At 38.4% G+C, this 14,282-nt stretch overlaps 1 protein-coding gene across 1 annotated transcript in view; it reads left to right on the forward strand.

Annotated features, from left to right (window-relative positions):
• Positions 1-14,282, forward strand: part of LOC113562816 (loricrin-like) — a 29,335-nt gene that overhangs the window by 11,979 nt on the left and 3,074 nt on the right. The gene's annotated exons all lie outside the window — the stretch shown is intronic.

Here is a 14,282-nt window from a genome sequence, read left to right on the forward strand (position 1 = left end):
ACTCGGAATCGATTGCGCGCGCGACGCGGCCAGACGCGCGGTCGGAAATAGCGTCTATTAATTCTTATTTTCCGATTAGAGTCGCGAGTGGTCGCGAGCTCCAGCTCGCCATCATTCCCGATGCCGTTTGCTTATTAAGGGGGGAGCCTGCTTTAGAACGTTGAAAATAAGGTAGAATTTTACGAATTGGTTTGGAGAAACTATACAGCGGATCATTATAAAACTTCGATGCATTTATTAGTACATGTTTAAAGATAAAAAAATTATTTTTTTATTTGAATATATCGCCTGTAGAAGTCGTCCTGGAGGCGTCTTAGTGCAGCCGGCATTGTAAATTGGTGAGCATTCTCCTGCCTCCAAATTTCATCCAAACTGAAAAATTGAAATATTTTCTCGTTATTTATGAATTCCCATCGTCGATGAACCTTTAATATTCATAAAAACATTAAGTTAAACAATGATTTTTGCATGAAAAAGTTCAAAAACTTTGCCTAAAAATCGTACTTTTGTGTTCTAAGCTCCACCATTTTGGCACTTTTCAACTTTTTTCTTCTCTCTTTGGTTCATCGACGATGGGAATTCATAAATAACGAGAACATATTTCAATTTTTCAGTTTAGACGAAATTTGGAGGCAGGAGAATGCTCACCAATTTGCAATGCCGGCGACGCGGCTGCACTAAGACGCCTCCAGGACGACCTCTACAAGCGATATATTCAAATCAAAAAATAATTTTCTTATCTTTAAACATGTACTAATAAATGCATCAAAGTTTTATAATGATCCGCTGTATAGTTTCTCCAAAAACAATTCGTAAAATATACCTTATTTTCAGCGTTCTAAAACAGGCTCCCCCCTTAAGGGCATGCTGGAGTTGCTAGTGAACTATTTTTTCACTATAGCGATGGTAATTGCAGTTTCGAAAATTCTCTTTATTGCTTGTGCAGAATAAAAAATCCTTTTCCACAAATGAAGTATAGATAGAAAGAAAGTCCGCTCTACAGGACTTTATACTCAAAATGGCAAAAAGTTAAAAACTTGAATTTGTCTTTTCTAACTTTGTTCCATTTTGAATATAAAGTCCTGTAGAGCGGACTTTCTTTCTATCTATACTTCATTTGTGGAAAAGGATTTTTTATACTGCACAAGCAATAAAGAGAATTTTCGAAACTGCAATTACCATCGCTATAGTAAAAAAATAGTTCACTAGCAACTCCAGCATCCCCTTAAGGGGGGAGCCTGCTTTAGAACGTTGAAAATAAGGTATAATTTTACGAATTTGTTTGGAGAAACTATACAGCGGATCATTATAAAACTTTGATGCATTTATTAGTACGTGTTTAAAGATAAAAAAAATTATTTTTTTATTTGAATATATCGCCTGTAGAAGTCGTCCTGGAGGCGTCTTAGTGCAGCCGGCATTGTAAATTGGTGAGCATTCTCCCGCCTCCAAATTTCATCCAAACTGAAAAATTGAAATATTTTCTCGTTATTTATGAATTCCCATCGTCGATGAACCTTTAATATTCATAAAAACATTAAGTTAAACAATTATTTTTGCATGAAAAAGTTCAAAAACTTTGCCTAAAAATCGTACTTTTGTGTTCTAAGCTCCACCATTTTGGCACTTTTCAACTTTTTTCTTCTCTCTTTGGTTCATCGACGATGGGAATTCATAAATAACGAGAACATATTTCAATTTTTCAGTTTAGACGAAATTTGGAGGCAGGAGAATGCTCACCAATTTGCAATGCCGGCGACGCGGCTGCACTAAGACGCTTCCAGGACGACCTCTACAAGCGATATATTCAAATCAAAAAATAATTTTCTTATCTTTAAACATGTACTAATAAATGCATCAAAGTTTTATAATGATCCGCTGTATAGTTTCTCCAAAAACAATTCGTAAAATATACCTTATTTTCAGCGTTCTAAAACAGGCTCCCCCCTTAAGGGCATGCTGGAGTTGCTAGTGAACTATTTTTTCACTATAGCGATGGTAATTGCAGTTTCGAAAATTCTCTTTATTGCTTGTGCAGAATAAAAAATCCTTTTCCACAAATGAAGTATAGATAGAAAGAAAGTCCGCTCTACAGGACTTTATACTCAAAATGGCAAAAAGTTAAAAACTTGAATTTGTCTTTTCTAACTTTGTTCCATTTTGAATATAAAGTCCTGTAGAGCGGACTTTCTTTCTATCTATACTTCATTTGTGGAAAAGGATTTTTTATACTGCACAAGCAATAAAGAGAATTTTCGAAACTGCAATTACCATCGCTATAGTAAAAAAATAGTTCACTAGCAACTCCAGCATCCCCTTAAGGGGGGAGCCTGCTTTAGAACGTTGAAAATAAGGTATAATTTTACGAATTTGTTTGGAGAAACTATACAGCGGATCATTATAAAACTTTGATGCATTTATTAGTACGTGTTTAAAGATAAAAAAAATTATTTTTTTATTTGAATATATCGCCTGTAGAAGTCGTCCTGGAGGCGTCTTAGTGCAGCCGGCATTGTAAATTGGTGAGCATTCTCCCGCCTCCAAATTTCATCCAAACTGAAAAATTGAAATATTTTCTCGTTATTTATGAATTCCCATCGTCGATGAACCTTTAATATTCATAAAAACATTAAGTTAAACAATTATTTTTGCATGAAAAAGTTCAAAAACTTTGCCTAAAAATCGTACTTTTGTGTTCTAAGCTCCACCATTTTGGCACTTTTCAACTTTTTTCTTCTCTCTTTGGTTCATCGACGATGGGAATTCATAAATAACGAGAACATATTTCAATTTTTCAGTTTAGACGAAATTTGGAGGCAGGAGAATGCTCACCAATTTGCAATGCCGGCGACGCGGCTGCACTAAGACGCTTCCAGGACGACCTCTACAAGCGATATATTCAAATCAAAAAATAATTTTCTTATCTTTAAACATGTACTAATAAATGCATCAAAGTTTTATAATGATCCGCTGTATAGTTTCTCCAAAAACAATTCGTAAAATATACCTTATTTTCAGCGTTCTAAAACAGGCTCCCCCCTTAAGGGCATGCTGGAGTTGCTAGTGAACTATTTTTTCACTATAGCGATGGTAATTGCAGTTTCGAAAATTCTCTTTATTGCTTGTGCAGAATAAAAAATCCTTTTCCACAAATGAAGTATAGATAGAAAGAAAGTCCGCTCTACAGGACTTTATACTCAAAATGGCAAAAAGTTAAAAACTTGAATTTGTCTTTTCTAACTTTGTTCCATTTTGAATATAAAGTCCTGTAGAGCGGACTTTCTTTCTATCTATACTTCATTTGTGGAAAAGGATTTTTTATACTGCACAAGCAATAAAGAGAATTTTCGAAACTGCAATTACCATCGCTATAGTAAAAAAATAGTTCACTAGCAACTCCAGCATCCCCTTAAGGGGGGAGCCTGCTTTAGAACGTTGAAAATAAGGTATAATTTTACGAATTTGTTTGGAGAAACTATACAGCGGATCATTATAAAACTTTGATGCATTTATTAGTACGTGTTTAAAGATAAAAAAAATTATTTTTTTATTTGAATATATCGCCTGTAGAAGTCGTCCTGGAGGCGTCTTAGTGCAGCCGGCATTGTAAATTGGTGAGCATTCTCCCGCCTCCAAATTTCATCCAAACTGAAAAATTGAAATATTTTCTCGTTATTTATGAATTCCCATCGTCGATGAACCTTTAATATTCATAAAAACATTAAGTTAAACAATTATTTTTGCATGAAAAAGTTCAAAAACTTTGCCTAAAAATCGTACTTTTGTGTTCTAAGCTCCACCATTTTGGCACTTTTCAACTTTTTTCTTCTCTCTTTGGTTCATCGACGATGGGAATTCATAAATAACGAGAACATATTTCAATTTTTCAGTTTAGACGAAATTTGGAGGCAGGAGAATGCTCACCAATTTGCAATGCCGGCGACGCGGCTGCACTAAGACGCCTCCAGGACGACCTCTACAAGCGATATATTCAAATCAAAAAATAATTTTCTTATCTTTAAACATGTACTAATAAATGCATCAAAGTTTTATAATGATCCGCTGTATAGTTTCTCCAAAAACAATTCGTAAAATATACCTTATTTTCAGCGTTCTAAAACAGGCTCCCCCCTTAAGGGCATGCTGGAGTTGCTAGTGAACTATTTTTTCACTATAGCGATGGTAATTGCAGTTTCGAAAATTCTCTTTATTGCTTGTGCAGAATAAAAAATCCTTTTCCACAAATGAAGTATAGATAGAAAGAAAGTCCGCTCTACAGGACTTTATACTCAAAATGGCAAAAAGTTAAAAACTTGAATTTGTCTTTTCTAACTTTGTTCCATTTTGAATATAAAGTCCTGTAGAGCGGACTTTCTTTCTATCTATACTTCATTTGTGGAAAAGGATTTTTTATACTGCACAAGCAATAAAGAGAATTTTCGAAACTGCAATTACCATCGCTATAGTAAAAAAATAGTTCACTAGCAACTCCAGCATCCCCTTAAGGGGGGAGCCTGCTTTAGAACGTTGAAAATAAGGTATAATTTTACGAATTTGTTTGGAGAAACTATACAGCGGATCATTATAAAACTTTGATGCATTTATTAGTACGTGTTTAAAGATAAAAAAAATTATTTTTTTATTTGAATATATCGCCTGTAGAAGTCGTCCTGGAGGCGTCTTAGTGCAGCCGGCATTGTAAATTGGTGAGCATTCTCCCGCCTCCAAATTTCATCCAAACTGAAAAATTGAAATATTTTCTCGTTATTTATGAATTCCCATCGTCGATGAACCTTTAATATTCATAAAAACATTAAGTTAAACAATTATTTTTGCATGAAAAAGTTCAAAAACTTTGCCTAAAAATCGTACTTTTGTGTTCTAAGCTCCACCATTTTGGCACTTTTCAACTTTTTTCTTCTCTCTTTGGTTCATCGACGATGGGAATTCATAAATAACGAGAACATATTTCAATTTTTCAGTTTAGACGAAATTTGGAGGCAGGAGAATGCTCACCAATTTGCAATGCCGGCGACGCGGCTGCACTAAGACGCCTCCAGGACGACCTCTACAAGCGATATATTCAAATAAAAAAATAATTTTTTTATCTTTAAACATGTACTAATAAATGCATCAAAGTTTTATAACGATCCGCTGTATAGTTTCTCCAAAAACAATTCGTAAAATATACCTTATTTTCAGCGTTCTAAAGCAGGCTCCCCCCTTAATAACCCGTCTCAGGCAGAGAGAGAGAGATGCTGAGGATCGCGCAGAAGAGGAACCGCATGACGGTGGAATCTTTCTGTCGTTATTACTGGCATATTTGCTCATTTCCCGAATTGAAATATTCTCAATTGTCCCGTTTTATTGGATTTTTATTCTAATTTCTTTCCTAGATCAAGCGTGATGGAAAGCGTATAAAGCAGTAAGAAAGTCGCAATTTTTGTGGTATTTCAATTTTCATTCCTCTTTTGGTAATTTCTGCTTATCACTTTTGCGATCGGGATATTATTGGAAAGCATGTGCTGTTCGTCGCGGTTGTTGAAGGGATAATCCAACAGTCACTGACGTGTTAGATGACCAAAGGGACTAATGCTGACAGTCGCCGGATGTATCGTTGATGATTACAGTGACCATCGGTGCAATAATTGGCAGGTACCTATGGTCAACGACTGTATGTGCTCGCGACTCGAAACGAGCCAATCATACAGTGACATGCTCTCGGGGAAACGTTTCGACCAGAATTGTCAAATGTGTTCAGCAGACTGACGGAAAATTTGCCAGTGCGATTAAACGAGAATTTCCAGTCGCAAGAACATTTTTCAACTCCGAAAGACTCTTCTATTAATATACAAAATTTGTTTTGTAAAACTCGAGTCACTCATTCTTTTTTTCTAGATAACGGATCTCTTTCATCCGCGATGAGAAAATTTCAATTTGCGAGGCTTCACCGGCTATCAATACTTTCTACTTTTAATTATTTGAAGTGAAGTTACGATTTTTTTTACGATAATGTCGCGGATCGATCAAAGTCCTTTTTAATTAACGCTCAAATGGTTGCAGAAGAGCAAAAAAGGAACGATGATGCATGCATGGACACGATCTCAGAACCCATACGGACACAATCGGGTCACAAAGCGTGGAGCATGTGTGCGCGTCAGCTGTTGCATCGCGCAGCTGTCGTGCACTGAGCGTCCCACTATCCAGAGAACGACTTTTTCACTCTCGCGAGTCATCGCAAATCGCTATTTTTAAGCCCCTACATTCTTACGCTCTATTACTCTTACATACAATTATCAATTCGTTTTATTTCTTTTAACACCGGAATTAACGGCGTAAACAGTATAATAAAAAAAGAACGATTGCAGAGAACTGTTACAAAACCTATACTTATTAACAATCTGTTTTACGTGAAACGAGAATTATAAAAATTTTTGCGATCTGTTTTTATTACGAAACAAAAGTGATGATGCATTTCCATTTAGATATTTTGGCTAACAAGAGAGAAAAGAGAGAGTTAAGGTTCAGGGTGATACAACGCAACGATGTATCAAACGCGCTGCATCCAATCCTCTTACACCAACTCGATAGTCATCCTTTCGAGACGTCCTGAAGCTGATACATAAAGAAAAAACATTCCCGTTCGATCCTCGTCGTTCTTCTCAGAGCACTATACCTTTCTTCTAATCCTCCATGATATCCTTCGCGATCCTTTCCGATACTCGGCCGTCGTCGTCAATGTCGCCTGGTCTTCCTTCCGGTCCTCTGCCTGCGAGAAATCGTTCAGCTATAAAATGATCTCCGTGTTGCCGACTTTCTTTCCGCTTCGAGAAATTTGATAAAATAAACCCTCGAGGTGTAGCGAAAATAATAGAAATAGAAGATAGAATTTCCTTATTATCAAAAACGCATTCTACTACCAGACAGAATAATAAAATTAATTTTTTGGTATTTTTGTGGGAAAGATTATAATATGAGAGTTATATATGAGAAATAAAATAATTATTTCAAAAGTTTCCGGATTTTATTATACCGAATATAACATAATTATAGTTATTGGATTTTTTATTATTATAAATAAATATGAAATATGAAAAACATTGTGAATACATAAATGTATACTATTTTATATGCGAATAATAATAATGGACATGTGTTGCCATTGATATATTCAATTTGATTGTTCCCAATGAAAAATTAAAAGAGGAAAAATTTATTCAAGCAAGAAAGGAGGGAAAGAGGAGAGATTAGTCGTACGCTTCGCGCGCGAACAGTTTTGCAGCACAGGGTCACGGCAGGTCGTCGTTGAATAGAATCGATATCTGCCATGCGAAATAATAAACGCTCCTCTTCTCCTGCCGGCAACTTTATTTCTCTCCGCCTCTCTTTTTTTCACGGAAGAAAGTTTAACTGTAGCGACATCAACGTCACGAAAAATACCTGCAACGTTTTAAAAAGGCTCGAGAGAAAGAGAGAGAGAACTTTGATCGACCAAAGTTATCTTCCCTTAAGTATTCCTTTTTTTCTCCTTTCTTCTCTATTCTTTTCAACCGTAAACAAATTGCATCGCGTTTAAATCCTAATTGTAACTCAATCAACGGGAACGGAAATAATTCTCGAGAAGTCACGTTTCGCGTCGCAGTGAGGCGTATTTCCGCTTGATTTTAACATTTTCTTCGCGCTCCTCCGAAGATGACCGACTTTCGCGGAATTGATCCTCTTTCACTCATCGAGATGACCGACGGCTAACGAGCGCCCTATTTGCCGAGATGCGCTACGCGCGATAATCCTTCCTTCCCATTAAAAGCCCAGCCCATTAATTATCCACGGCACTGTGCATTACACACGACCGCGAATCGGCGGTTTTAATCGGAGGCTTTGAAGTCGGTCGCGTCGATATAAATGTCCCTTTTAACGGCGATTATTATAATGAAATAATTACTGGCGGTGCTGCACTCCTCTTTCCCCAGTCGATTCCGTTCGATGTGCCACTTATCGCGACTGAACTGATCTCGATGGCCGCGTCGAGCCGCGTTAATTAAATATTTATGGCTTTACAACACTAATTTATGTGAAAAAGCAGAGTTTACTCTAGCCTTCATTTCGAAAGCGAACAAACATTTCAAGCAGATAAATATCCTGTTAATTGCGCACGTTTTACTCTGTTCAATTCCAATCTCCAACATAATAGCCATTTTTAAACGTAAATTTCGCTTTATTTAATTCTGGATGTTATCACTTTGCACATTATTCTATTAAATAGCGTTATGTAATTATATTATTACATATTATTAGGAGTGTGATTTAGTTTTGAGGGTTTTGCAACAGATGGCTGTAGTGTCAGTTTGTTCCAATAGCTGTTTCCGATAACTGTTCTTTCTTACAGTCTTGACATTATCCATCACATTTAGTAGCATTATAGCAATAGATGCAATAACAGTCGTGTTTGTATCATCGTAAAAATGCAACTTCCGAAACAGCATTTTCGACATGCGTTGCTTTTGTTTTTTAATCAAAAGAAAACTGCGGCTGACGGTTATAGAATTCTTGTCGAAACTTATGGTGATTCTGCCCCATCAATTAAGACGCGTGAATACTGGTTTAGACGCTTTAAAAGTGGTCATACTGATGTGAAGGACAAAGAACGCTCGGGACAACCAAGAAAGCTTGAAAATGCAGATTTGCATTATTGGACGAAAATCCAACACAATCCACTTCAGAACTTGCCAGAGCATTAAATGTTGATCGTAAAACAGTTACCAAACATTGACATGAAATGGGAAAAATTCAGAAAGAAGGGAAATGGGTTCGACATCAATTATCGGAAAGTGCGATTGCGAACCGGTTGAACATTTGCATTTCGTTGATCGCCAGGCAAAAAAAGAAGAGTCCTTTGTCTCGGATTGTTACTGGGGATGAAAAGTGGATCTATTTTGATAATCCGAAACGCAGAAAATCATGGGTGGATCCAGGCGAACCATCAACATCCACTCCGAGACGCAATATTCACGGTTCAACAGTAATGCTCTGTATTTGGTGGGATAGTGTACTATGAGCTGTTAAATCCGCATGCGACTGTCACGGCTGATCGTTATCGACACCAATTGTACAAGTCGAAGCAAGCATTGGACCAAAAACGACCACCAATTGCGAGTAAACGACGGAAAGTGATTCTTCTTCGTGACAACGCTCGACCTGACGTTGCGTTATCGGTGAAACAAACACTATTAGAGCTTGAATGGGAAGTCTTACCGCACCCCGCGTATTCTCCATGCGAGTATTATTTGTTCCGGTCGATGCAACACGCTTTAGAGGATACACACTTTCATAATTTGGAAGAAGCGCGAAAATTCGTCGACGAATGGATCGACTCGAAAGAAGAGTCATTTTATCGTGGTGGAATCCATCTCTTGCCATAGCATTAAATGTTGATCGTACAACAGTTACCAAACGTTTACATGAAATGGGAAAAATTCAGAAAGAAGGGAAATGGGTTCGACATCAATTATCGGAAAGTGCGATTGCGAACCGGTTGAACATTTGCATTTCGTTGATCGCCAGGCAAAAAAAGAAGAGTCTTTTGTCTCGGATTGTTACTGGGGATGAAAAGTGGATCTGTTTTGATAATCCGAAACGCAGAAAATCATGGGTGGATCATCAACATCCACTCCGAGACGCAATATTCACGGTTGAAAAGTAATGCTCTGTATTTGGTGGGATAGTGTACTATGAGCTGTTAAATCCGCACGAGACTGTCACGGCTGATCGTTATCGACACCAATTGTACAAGTCGAAGCAAGCATTGGACCAAAAACGACCACCAATTGCGAGTAAACGACGGAAAGTGATTCTTCTTCGTGGCAACGCTCGACCTGACGTTGCGTTATCAGTGAAACAAGCACTATTAGAGCCTGAATGGGAAGTCTTACCGCACCCCGCGTATTCTCCATGCGATTATTATTTGTTCCGGTCGATGCAACACGCTTTAGAGGATACACACTTTCATAATTTCGAAGAAGTGCGAAAATTCGTCGACAAATGGATCGACTGAAAAGAAGAGTCATTTTATCGTGGTGGAATCCATCTCTTGCCAGAGCATTGAATGTTGATCGTACAACAGTTACCAAACATTTACATGAAACGGGAAAAATTCAGAAAGAAGGGAAATGGGTTCGACATCAATTATCGGAAAGTGCGATTGCGAACCGGTTGAACATTTGCATTTCGTTGATCGCCAGGCAAAAAAAGAAGAGTCTTTTGTCTCGGATTGTTACTGGGGATGAAAAGTGGATCTATTTTGATAATCCGAAACGCAGAAAATCATGGGTGGATCCAGGCGAACCATCAACATCCACTCCGAGACGCAATATTCACGGTTCAACAGTAATGCTCTGTATTTGGTGGGATAGTGTACTATGAGCTGTTAAATCCGCACGAGACTGTCACGGCTGATCGTTATCGACACCAATTGTACAAGTCGAAGCAAGCATTGGACCAAAAACGACCACCAATTGCGAGTAAACGACGGAAAGTGATTCTTCTTCGTGACAACGCTCGACCTGACGTTGCGTTATCAGTGAAACAAACACTCTTAGAGCTTGAATGAGAAGTCTTACCGCCCCCCGCGTATTCTCCGGACCAATGAGCAATCTCCATGCGATTATTATTTGTTCCGGTCGATGCAACACGCTTTAGAGGATACACACTTTCATAATTTGGAAGAAGCGCGAAAATTCGTCGACGAATGGATCGACTCGAAAGAAGAGTCATTTTATCGTGGTGGAATCCATCTCTTGCCAGAGCATTAAATGTTGATCGTACAACAGTTACCAAACATTTACATGAAACGGGAAAAATTCAGAAAGAAGGGAAATGGGTTTCACATCAATTATCGGAAAGTGCCATTTGAACATTTGCATTTCGTTGATCGCCAGGCAAAAAAAGAAGAGTCTTTTGTCTCGGATTGTTACTGGGGATGAAAAGTGGATCTATTTTGATAATCCGAAACGCAGAAAATCATGGGTGGATCCAGGCGAACCATCAACATCCACTCCGAGACGCAATATTCGCGGTTGAAAAGTAATGCTCTGTATTTGGTGGGATAGTGTACTATGAGCTGTTAAATCCGCACGAGACTGTCACGGCTGATCGTTATCGGCACCAATTGTACAAGTCGAAGCAAGCATTGGACCAAAAACGACCACCAATTGCGAGTAAACGACGGAAAGTGATTCTTCTTCGTGACAACACTCGACCTGACGTTGCGTTATCAGTGAAACAAACACTATTAGAGCTTGAATGGCAAGTCTTCTCCGGACATTGCTCCATGCGATTATTATTTGTTCCGGTCGATGCAACACGCTTTAGAGGATACACACTTTCATAATTTCGAAGAAGCGCGAAAATTCGTCGACGAATGGATCGACTGAAAAGAAGAGTCATTTTATCGTGGTGGAATCCATCTGTTGCCAGAAAGATGGGAAAAAGTTATAGAAAATGAAGGAAAATATTTTGATTAAGGTATTCATTCATTATCATATTTAAATATACGCGTTTTTGAGCAAAAAAACCCTCAAAACTAAATCACACCCCTAATTACATGGCTCCATTTAACTTTAACCAATCAAACAAAATTCTTACGCTTATTAATTCATAATTTTCTAATTTCTCTCTTTCTTGCTATGACTATATTGATGTAATAACAACGAAAATTTCTGAAATGGTCGCTGTCAGCCCTTAGTCAGCGCAAACCAGTGTAGTAAAAAGATTATTGTTGGAAGGGTGATGTTTTCCTTCGGGCTCGCCTTTACGTCGTCCCAAATGGATGATCCTCTCTCTAATCCGCTGGTCTTGAACCATCGACTTGCTCACTGTCACGCGGGGGCCATCTCGAACGAGAGCTATCGGTTTCGGGCGTAACAACCCTTTTCGAACCCCACCGAGATAAGGGAACATGGGGAGCGTAGGGAACGCGCAGGGTTCGCGTGGTCTCCTTATCGCCGACCGGGGTAATGCTTCTCTTTCGTACCCTTTCGAGCGTAAATCAAGTCGATTACACGGTGATTTAGGACAAACGGGTCCGCAGAGTACCGCGCCTTTCGAAACAACCCCCTACCTTCATCATTTCGCTAATAATAATGTATAGCATTTTTATTATAACATTTAATTCCCGACGAAAGAATAGACTCTCTCCTTTAATGAGGGTTTATGAAAATAATTAAGCAGATGTACGAAACGCATGAGTTACAAAAGTTGTAAACTTAATGTGATACAGGGTGGGTAAAAAAATATTATACATCTTCAATTATAAATTTTTTGATAAACTAGGAGCTTGCGATTTATAATTGATACAAGTTTTGATGATTTCCAAATCTTTTGATTTAACCAGATGGTAAAACAAAATAATAAGTCCTGCGTTTTTGTCCAAATACGTGAAATTACGAGAAATAAAAGGGAAAGCACCCAGTACGAATACGGGGCGAACGTGATTTCTGGACCCTTACCGCAACTCGAATCAAACCGTGACTCGTGCGGCACCCTGTAGAGAATGGTTGCAATATTCGGGAGGGCAAGTACCTCCCGTTAGCAATATTACATGGTGCGTCCGAGAAGTGGGGGCGAGAGGGCTGGTGAGCAATGGATCGTCGACCCTCGCAGTCAGCGGTTAACGTTCAGACGCCTCGTACGTTACGTTCGAAACTGTAACTCGCAAAGGCGTGGGGTGATAAAGCAGCAGCCTTTATATATTTTCTGAAGCTGAAAGACGGACGGTGAACATAAATTGTCTTAATTGGTGGAATACTATCGAGTGCAAACGTGAGAGTGGCGAAACGGTGGCAAAGAACTACCCCTTAGGTTGTCTAGGATGAAAGAAAAGAATTTAGTATCACATAAATTTTGTAATAAAATTATAGACCACATAATTATATCTGGATTACTAAACTAATTAAATTTTCTTACGATAAAAAAAGGGAAATAAAATGTGAAACATAGTGGAATCCTAAATACAAACATTAAATCAATTTATAAACTATAAATACGAATTTGTATTGTTTAAAAGAATTCTTTATGCGCAAGTTTATTGTTCCAACATTCACCTAGAAATATAAACGGATATTGACGTGAGGTGGACACATGTTCAAACTCGAAATGGGACTCGAAATTGCCGCGGGGGGAATCAAAGCTCGCTGTTGACAGGAACATCCCCAATTTCCTCATGGGGAAAACCGCGTAATAGGCCTCCCACGCTGCTGGTTACTGCATGTACACACTACATGATTGGTTTCGACTCAGGTGTGTTTCGTGACTGTGGTTTGAACAGCCCTGGAATAGCGATCGCCGATCGATTAGCCGCGACATGTTAAATGCCGCGATGAACGCCACGATGAATAATTCTCACCTTTCGTGGAAATCGAAAGTCTGGCGCCTCAAGTGAAGCAAAAATCGCAGATTATATTCGGAACTAAATACAATTGATTCTAATTTTTGGTGAACTAATTATAATTTCTAATTATAATTGGAATTAATTTACGGAGACTTGACAAATTAGTTTCCTTGTAATAAAATTGTAATAAAAATATTTTAGCGTTTCCATAAAAGTTATTCAAGATAACGTGGGCTGTTAAGAAAGAGAAACGGTGGCCGTATGTACGAGATAACGATTGATAAAATTATTATGGAGGGGGGAAGTATCTGCCACACGCGGCGAAGATAAACAGAATCCGTTTTCGATACGTGGAAGAAAGTGTGTTCATGGTGAGTGATTATTCTAATTTAAAACCACTTGAAAGATTAAACGGAGAACAAGATTATAGTATCGCTCGCATTCTCGACGAAAAATTTCGAGGAGCCCTTTATATTCGAGCTCGCTTTTCAAATTTTATTAATTTTATTATTCACATACTAACTGCATATTCATCAAGGAACTTTCAGATATAATTTCGGAATATTCCGTACGTTTATGCGGCAGTTCTCATGGATATAATTCCGAGCGAAAATAAATAGACGACACATGGCCAAAGAGAGCTCCTTTGTTCGAGAATCGTTCTCCGACCAATCGATATCGTCCCGGTCGGCACTCAAGGCGTCGTCTCCTTGCCGCAGTACACGCTTTACGATCGTAAAAAATGAGATGTTTTCACGGCGCCGATTTCGGAAAATAAACCCCGCGCTACGCCGCGAAAAGAGTCTCGGAAAGCCATCTACTCGGAAGAGGCGCGCTCGGTTTATTTGAACTCTCGCGCCCGGTTCGCGTACTTCAAAGGCGCGCGAATGTTTGCTGT

Source organism: Ooceraea biroi, chromosome 10 (genome assembly GCF_003672135.1).
Source record: "Ooceraea biroi isolate clonal line C1 chromosome 10, Obir_v5.4, whole genome shotgun sequence".
Taxonomy (NCBI): domain Eukaryota; kingdom Metazoa; phylum Arthropoda; class Insecta; order Hymenoptera; family Formicidae; genus Ooceraea; species Ooceraea biroi.